Raw genomic sequence first — 9,234 nt, 5'->3', positions numbered from 1 at the left:
TTGTCAATTTGACTCCTGCAAATATAAAATATATTGATGCCATGCAGACTTCTGAGAAACATCAGCTGTGATATTCTGCATTAGCTCTCAAATCAATTTAATGTTTGCACATATTAAAACTTTATGTGTTGTGATGCACAGCCTTTGCAGCCTATGCTAACTGTAAGTTTTTGCTGAATGGAAAGAACAGCGTGAACATGCTTCAGAACATCTCCTTTTATGTTCTACAGTAGCAAGATAGTCATACAGGTTTTCTACCACAGGGATGAATAAATGATGACAGAATTAGCTTTTAAATGTCAAAGTATATGCACTGTTTTTCTCCAACAGCCCAGGTTTTAAATGCGTTGCAAGCTTAAATGCATTATGTAGCAGTAGATGCAGATATTACTCAAACACAGCCAGGTGTCATCCTACAGTATGCTGCTGTTTAATTCGAGAGTTCCAATGATCTCGGCTCATATCGTATTGAGAAGTGAGCAGAAAGTGCTTGAGTGTATTTCCAGAAATGTGAACCCTCTTGAAATAGCTGTTTGTTTGTTTATAGAAGTCTGGTTTTGGGGAGGTTTAACAATCAACATTTTTCACGTGAGACAGGCATACATCAGGGACCACAGATCCCAGAGGCTCCTGGCTGGTGACAGTTAGCTCCCTAGTCCGGAGATCCAGGCTCCCACTTCCTTGAAATGTGATGCTTCTGCTTTTCAGTAAAGCAGCTCTTTTCTGCCGGCTTGCAATAGGAGATCAGCCGGCGCTGTGTACTAGTACACAAGCGAGAGAGAACGAGCCGGTCAGCTTGCCCAGCAGCCTCTTTTCTCTCTCTCTCCTTCTCTTGCTCTCTCTCTTTCCTCCCTCCTCTTTCTAACCCTCACTTGCCAAGCTAGGGTCCTGCTTAATGATTTTGAGAGAAACACACAGCCCCTGATTCAGGCTAGCTGAGGGAAAGCAAGCAGGCTTTTTTGTGTGTGTTTGTGGTCGCTGCACTGGGAAAGGGGAGGAAAAGCGAGAGGCAGCCGGCGGGCAGACGTCCTTGTCCTTGAAAAACTGCACCAGAGAACTCTTTGAGGGAAGCCAGGATCCAGCGTAAGTAAGGCACACCTCTGATGGGGAGGGACAGCGGGGTGCATGGGAGACCTGCTGCTCTGTGTTGACCCGCCAAGCTGGACTGAGCCACGGTGGTTCTGGATATGTGGCGCTTGGTTCTTTAAATGCTTAATGCTTTTGACAGGGGATTAGGGGAAACATAAAATGCCTTATGTCTCTGAAAAAGCCTGCCAAACTTGTTCTGTGAAGCTTACGCTACGTTGTAGTACAAAGCCGGGTAATCTCTGTTTCACTGCGAACTGAAGCACTTATCATAATATTGTAGCCTGTCATGATTCAGTTGTTTTAAGCGGTGTTATAATAGGACAAACAACACTGGGTTACGTTCGTACAAGGACTACCTGCTTGTAGGCCATGATTTCATTTGTAAACACTGGAAGTATCGCTTAAAATTATGTGTCTTGGAAATCATGGCTGTGAGTTTGAAGACACAATACAGAAATGCAAATGAGCGTTTGTTTCAATCCCACTGTATTTATGTAGAGCATGAGGGATCTTGTTGTAACTCTGTGACTGCTTTGCTAGCCAATCCAGGTCAGCCAGTCAATAATTCCCACATACTTACCAATATGGAAAGTTTGACACCAGCTAAAGAGGCTTTTCTGATCACTTGCACCCTGTTTGCTGTGTATGCATCACTCCCTAATTGATACCCGGAGCTTTCTGAATGTGGATCGTCTATTAATACCCACACCAGTGATGACTGACACAGCATTGCTGAATGTTTGCAATGAAAACTACAGATGTACTGTCTGTATACTGGACATTTTTTTTGTATTATCTAGCAGTCATGGTTGTGAACGTCAGAAATAGAAAACAGTGAAAAAAAGGTCATTGTTGTGCAGATGTACAGGTATTTGCTTGAGATGCACAATATATCGGTACCATATCAGTTTGATCCTCAAGCCTTGACTTAGCATTGGTGCATAAACCCTTGTTTGCAAGCACAGAGGTAAGTTGTTTTTTGTAGTTGGTCACCAGGTTTGCACACATCTTAGGAGCAATTTTGATCCACTCCTGTTGATATGGCCGGCAGCCATATCACCCTGGAGCCCAAGACCGGTTTCCCACTGAAGCTAAGCAGGGCTGAGCCTGGTCAGTACCTGGATGGGAGACCTCCTGTGAAAACTAGGTTGCTGCTGGAACCAGCAGGGGGTGCTCACCCTGAGGTCTCTGTGGGTCCTATCGCCCCAGTGTAGTGATGGGGACACTATATTGTCAACGAGCACCGTCCTTCGGATGAGACGTTAAACCGAGGTCCTGACTCTCTGTGGTCATTAAAAATCCCAGGAGGTGTGACCTCGGCATCCTGGCTAAATTCGCCCATTGGCCTCTGACCATCATGGCCTCCTAACAATCCCCATATCTGCTGATTGGCTTCATCACTCTCTCTCCTCTCCACCAATAAGCTGGTGTGTGGTGGGCGTTCTGGTGCAATATGGCTGCCGTCGCATCATCCAGGTGGATGCTGCACACTGGTGGTGGATGAGGAGATACCCCCTTACTATGTAAAATGCTTTGAGTGCCTAGAAAAGCGCTATATAAATGTAATGAATTATTATTATTATTATTATTATTACATATTCTCTCTAATTCCTTAAGGTTTCTTGGCTGTTGTTTGGCAACTCAAAGTTTCAGCTCCCTCCACAGATTTTCTATAGGATTGAGGTCTGGAGACTGGCTAGGCCACTCCATAAACTTAATGGGCTACTTCTTGAGCCACTCCTTTGTTACTTTGGTGGTATGTTTTGGGTCATTGTAATCATTGAAGACTTAGCAATGACCATCTTCAGTGTTCTGGCTAAGGAAAGGAGGTTTCTCATCTAAGGTTTTACAGTACATGGCCCCGTCCACTTTCCCCTCAATGCGGTGAAGTTGTCTTGTCCCTTTAGCAGAAAAACATCCCCAAAGCATAATGTTGTCTCCTCCGTGCTTGACTGTAGGGATGGTGTTCTTAGGGTCATTGTCAGCATTTCTCTCCCTCCAAACATGGCTAGTTGAGTTAATGCCAAAGAGCTCAAATTTGGTCTCATCTGACCACAGCATGTTCTCCCATGCCTTCTCTGAATCATTTAGATGTTCACTGGCAAACTTTAAACAGGCTTGTACATGTGGCTTCTTGAGCAGGGGGACCTTGCGGGCACTGCAGGATTTCAGTCCATTGTGGCGTAGTGTGTTACCAATGTTTTACTAGGTGACTGTGGTCCCAACTGCCTTAAGATCATTAACAAGTTCCTTCCTTGTAGTTCAGGGCTGATCCCTCACCTTTCTCATGATCATCCTTACCCCATGAGGCGAGATCTTGCACGGAGCTCTAGACCCAATGCACCAACAGTTATTTCCTTCACACCAAGCTTCTTGCTGATGGTGTTGTAGCTCATTCTAGCCTCGTGCAGATCTACAATCTTGTCTCTGACATCCTTTGACAATGGAGAGAAGTTGGAATGGAAGATACAGATTGTGTGGACAGGTGTCTTACACCTAACAAACTGACATTAGGAGTAACTTCTTAAAGATACAGGACTAATCTGTGTTCCACATGGGCACATAACCAATCTTTGGGAGCCAGAATTCTTGCTGGTTGGTAGGGGATCAAATACTTATTCCACTCACTGAAATGCAAATCAGTCTCAAACCTTTATATAATGTGATTTTTTTGTTTGGTATTCTGTCTCTATCCATTAAATTAAACCTATCATAAAAATGACAGACCCTTTATTTCTTTGTAAGTGGGCAAACTTACAATTTTTTTTTACAAATGCTAATTGAATATCACTGTTTCATTGGGTTGATTATAATGTTGTGATGCATAAATTCACTTTTTTAAATTTAAATTTTTTATTTTTAGGCAAAATATATAGAATTTAAATATTAGGTATTATATAAGCCGTAACATTTTTGCCTTTCCAGTAGTGTTAGAAATGGCAGTATTGTGTAGTTTTGTACACTTTTTATTTCTGAAATAATATTATTTCCAATGGCTGTTGAAAATTCAGCTTTGCCATCACAGGAAGAAATTTTATTTTGAAATATATTAAAGTAGAAATAAAATGTTTCACAATAGTAATGTTTTTATTGTATTTTTGTTCAAACAAATGCAGCCTTAGTAAGCATAAGAGACTTTTTTCAAACTTTTGAACTATACTATATGTATACTGTATATTATATATGAAAAGATGCATATAAAATGTTTAATATGGTTAAATTCTTGAGTTTACATACTGTTCCTGTAAAATATCTATTGAATGCTAATCCTTGGTTTGCTTTGCAGTGCAAAAGGCCTCCGAAATCCTGTAGACTTTGAGAAAAGATGATCTTCTGATTAGTATTCCACTGTCATAATGTATCCGTCAAGTTTACAAGCTCACCCTCTTCCCAATGTATTCTGGGGCATGGTACACAGCATGTCACTTTTAGTTCAGCAGGATTTGACTCTGGAGTTGCCAGAGTAGCCTGTGCATTAATTTCTGAACACTGAGGTCTTCTGATTCCTTATGAAGTTGGGGATCCACATAACATGCGGTTACTCGTTCGCATATGCGTCAATTCATTATCTTGAAAAGAGGTATTTAGATTGTAAATCCTGAGGATTAACAGTCTGAATTAAGAATTGTGTATTACCTCACACACACTGCCATGAACACCATGGCCAAGATAATCCTGTCCAAATAAGTTATGAGGTATGAGGCATTTATTTATTTATTTAATATGTGAGATGTGCACATATTTTGTATTGACCTTTTAAACCCAAATTATTATGTCTTTTATCTTTTAGTTTGATGTTTTCAAGTCATTTTTGACTCTAGATAATCAGGGAAGGCATTTTTAGTCCAGAGTATGTTGTGCTGTTAAGGTGTGATGGTGTTTGTAACTTTCAGCCTTGTGTGAGGCCAGTTTGAAATGTGGCTTCCTGCAGGAAATTAATCTTCTATGGTTTATTAGTGGAGGCCACACTCTAAAGTATCCTTCACCTTTTGAATAATTAACAAGCAAGTGAAACAATGTGGTAGATAGATGCCATAAATCTGAAGGCCGTGGAGAAATACTCCTGGTCTAGCATTCATAAAGAGTCTCAAGCGATCTAGACAACGGTGAAATGAGATGAATTTATTGTGTTGTTGCTTTCGGCATCTGCAGTCTTAATGTTACTTGTAAGAAAAAAATAAAAAGACCCATCAGACCGGTCATTCCTTTCCATATTCTCTCACCTCATTCTTGGTGGATGGCTCCAGTGTTTTCTTTAAGACTAAGAGCTTTGTGTTAAAGCTACTCTCAAATTCTTGACAGATCGATACCTATAGATCCTCTAATTGGAAGCCATTAGTTATGGGGTTTATAAAGCTAGTAATTATTGTGTGTAATCTTGCAGAAAATTAAATTTGGAATTGTGTACAGTGTATTGGATAGAAGTTTTTTTTTCTGCTGCATTTACTATTTGTCAGGTGCTGCGAGGCCCTACTTTTTCATGTGCAGAGCCAACTTTAGTTTTTTATCATTATACACTGCATTTATAGGGAAAAGCTGAATAAGTGTAAGCTGTTTCTGGACTAGGATTTATGAAAGAATGAGGTAGTGGATCTGTATTCTTTTGAGAATCAAAATGCAAATGGAATGTTCCTCACAGCATTTGAAAAAGGAATCTTTTTTTTCTACATACATGTCTTTGCTGTCATTTTTGATACATTTAAATGCATCCTTGCTGAATAAAAGTATTAATTTCTTAAAAAAAAAAAAAAGTAATTACCCAAACTTGAACTGTAGTTTAATACTACCGTATGCAACCAATATGTATATTCATTGTATTTTGGTGTGTATGATACACGATTACGATATTATGATGGACTGGTTATGTAAAATCTTACTTAAAAGTATCATATATCATAATGCAGTTGCAGTACTCATAACATTAATATATTCAGTGAGAGATTCAGTATAAGAGGAAGGCGGTAAAATGAATGTCTGAATGAAGCTATCATAGTTCATTCTCTATGAGAAGATGACCAGGCCACAGGCAAACACACAGTTGCCACAAAAAAGGAGTAAAACTTAAACTGCTAATGTGGTGCTTTAATTTTACTCGTTAGTTTTGTGGCTTTCAGGTAACTGTGTATGTATACAGTACTTGTAGATGGCAAAGTCATTGAAAATGTTTCTAAAGAAGTGTTTTGTTAAATGTTTTGTTGATGCTTGTCTATTAACAGCAGCATCTGTAAAATCGAACTGTGTACTTATGTATTTAAAATGGAAGCATATGGTCATTCTAGGGAATTTAACACAAACCATTTAACATAAATGTAAAGCTTGCTTTCACTAAAAAAAAAGCACTTATAAAGTTCTTTTACACACAGAAACATGTTGAGCTGCAGGGGTCCCACAGTCATAGAATCATGGAAATAATGTACCAGGGAATTTTAAAATGGTCATTTCCATTGGATAGTGAATATACTTTTTAAAAGTTATTTTAGAAATATTTTGGATACAATTTGTAAAACTCAAAATTTTGTAAATGAAAAGAAGAAGAAGAAAAAAACATCAGAATATGTTATTTTATTTTATTTTAAATAGTCTCATTTACCTTAAATGATACCCAACCCATAACATTGTTTTAAAGTTTTAGATTTCAGAACTCCCAGTTTAATCCTGACAGTTAGTTGTGGCTGTAATGGGTTAATTCTATGTGTATCAAAATCAACATTTAATTAAAGTACATGTTGTCGTTAATATTACCTGGTACAGCTCTTAATGCATTGACCTAGAGAGATTTGCATAATCATAAAACATCTCAATGATTACTGAAATAGCCTTTGAAAGTGGTGCACAATTGCTGTGCAACAATAGGAGGATCAAATGATATTGTGTCTTTAACATTCTGGGCATGTTGTTCACCGGTCTAGATTTAGAACTGGACCACTAACAGAAAGCATTGCACCTGGTACAGTGTGCCTGCATGACCACCTCTTTTAAAATAGCTCCTGTATTTTTTATTTTTTCGCTACGTTCAGGAGCATAACCCTAAAAAGTTAGATCTGTTAGCTTAGCTTCACTCACAGTATTTTCAGCATAAACTAACCAGGCTGATATGCAAAGCAGCTTTTGTTTAGCTGTGTAAATGAAAATTGCTAATCAATTTTACCCCTTATTTCATGGCCTGTGGTTTCTGCCCCACCCCCACCAGCTGGTTAATCATGCACAAGCTGAACACTTCATTACCCAGGACATGTTTGCCCCTTAGCGCTTTCTCGCTAGTAAATTAGTTCTTTCTATTTATACAGGTAAGGCAGGTCAGAGGTCTCCGGGTTGCAAAAGGTAAAGGAATGAAATTAATATAGCGCCAGGCTCTTCTGGCTGAGAGCCTCCCAGAAGAAAAGCCCTCCAACTTAAACAGTTTCATAAGGAGAAATGAATTGGCACTGTAGGAGTGTGGCTCTTTTTGTTCTAGCCTAAGATTGGTCCTGCTGTGTTCTTTCTGTGCTGCACTGCGTGTCCTTTGAAGCCATGAGCTCAAATCTTGGAAGCCTGTTTCCTACCCAGTGCCTGTCCTATCTGCCTCTGCACCTTCGTCCAGGTTGTTTTTGCGCTTTAATCACATGTTTTTTTTTCTGTAGCTGCATTGAAGTGATTCACTATTTTGCTCTTCCTAAAAAGAGTACTTGTGAAAATTGTGGGAGAGCCCCAGAGATTTGAGGGAGCTGTGTTTTATCTCCATGTAATCCCAGAGTGACAGTGTGTCATCTGTATGACGAAGGTAGTTGGAGTCCGGGGGGCTTCATTTGAGCCTTATAGGGGATGAGGCGAAACCGATCCGTTTCACAGATGTTCCGGACTGAGGTATGCTTCTTTTAGGTTTTGTTGACCTTGTTGGGTGTTGGCCACAAGTGACTCGACTTTTCTTTTGCTTTCCCCATGTTACCTGCTGATGTGGAGGGCGCTGAGTCCGCCGACTTTAATTTCATACATTCTTGATATTCCAAGACGTGCTTGCGGCTAAGGTGCTGGAGCAAATTTCTCGTATTGCCGCCTTTGGCGACAATTTTAGTCCGACAACACTTGCATAAAATGGTTGTTTGGTCGACGTCTGATTTTTGGAAACCAAAAAACATCCAAACAACAGACCCGGCTCCTCTTTTTGGCACAAGTTCTTCTGTGTCATGTTCTACTAGTTCTGCAGCATCCATCTTTCCTGTAACGTAACACCAGAGCCATGCTGTGTTTACCCTCACCACTCCTCGCAGTCGCTGCTTATAAGTGAAACATTGTAAAGGGTCAGTCTGAAACAGTGTCGCGTGGCCGTGTGCAGCGAAACGTTCTATCCGAACGTTGAGTAATTAAATACATCGGTATGGAGGTATATTAAAAATTAATGTCGTAACGAAAATATACACCGATTTTCGGTATGAACCGGTATACCGCCCAGCACTACCAGATAATGTTTATATATTTACTTACCAACTTGGAACATTACTAAATAATCAACAGTAGAATAATGTAAATTAGCCAGAGTCAGCCCCATTGGCTAATATTCATCTGTTGATTTTTATTTTTATTTTAAAAAGGCAACCTACAAATCTGAAACATAATCACACATAAACATACAGTACAATAATATTAAGGTCTTGAGGATTACTAGCCCTGTACCTGAATATGAAGTGCGCATCTGGTTGCTTTACTATCCAATTAGGCCACTGGATAGCAGTTGTGAATTGCTATAAAGAGATACAGCTGACTCTGTAGGTCACATGATATATTTTACACTACACACTTTCATACTATGTTCACAGAATGTACTTTTTTTTTAATCACAGAGTTTTCATTTCTAATCAAATACAGTAGCTGCCTAGGCTGTGTGCTATTTCAAACACACAGCTTTGAATCTTCCAGACAGGTGCATTTGGAACAGATTGGAGCTAAACTATAAAGAATGTTAGTCCACCAGGAGCAGGACTGGGTACATCTGGCCTACGCAACTTTAGATCACCATTTCCACATCTGTAACTACACCATCGAGCTTCTTAAGAGAAGCAGATTGCTTTGAGGTTAGAGCAGCCCCCTAGTTCCTCATCAGAGAAGTGGACCACGGCACTTCGCTTCTGACCCAGTGCAGATATAAGAAATCTGGCTTGAGGAGCCCAT

General features: G+C 39.7%; 1 protein-coding gene across 2 annotated transcripts in view; it reads left to right on the top strand.

Annotated features, from left to right (window-relative positions):
• Positions 1–947: 947 nt before the first annotated feature.
• esrrga (estrogen-related receptor gamma a) overlaps positions 948–9,234 on the top strand; it is a 166,705-nt gene continuing 158,418 nt past the window's right edge. The window contains exon 1 of one of the 2 annotated variants that reach the window (XM_059520501.1): positions 948–1,083. The gene's annotated coding sequence lies outside the window, so the exon portion shown is untranslated. The remainder of the gene's footprint in view (positions 1,084–9,234) is intronic. The other variant, XM_059520500.1, reaches the window with a different exon arrangement.

Source organism: Carassius carassius, chromosome 32 (genome assembly GCF_963082965.1).
Source record: "Carassius carassius chromosome 32, fCarCar2.1, whole genome shotgun sequence".
NCBI classification, from domain to species: Eukaryota; Metazoa; Chordata; class Actinopteri; order Cypriniformes; family Cyprinidae; genus Carassius; species Carassius carassius.
Note: the sequence above shows the minus strand (reverse complement) of the source record. Positions and strands in the feature narration are given on the sequence as shown.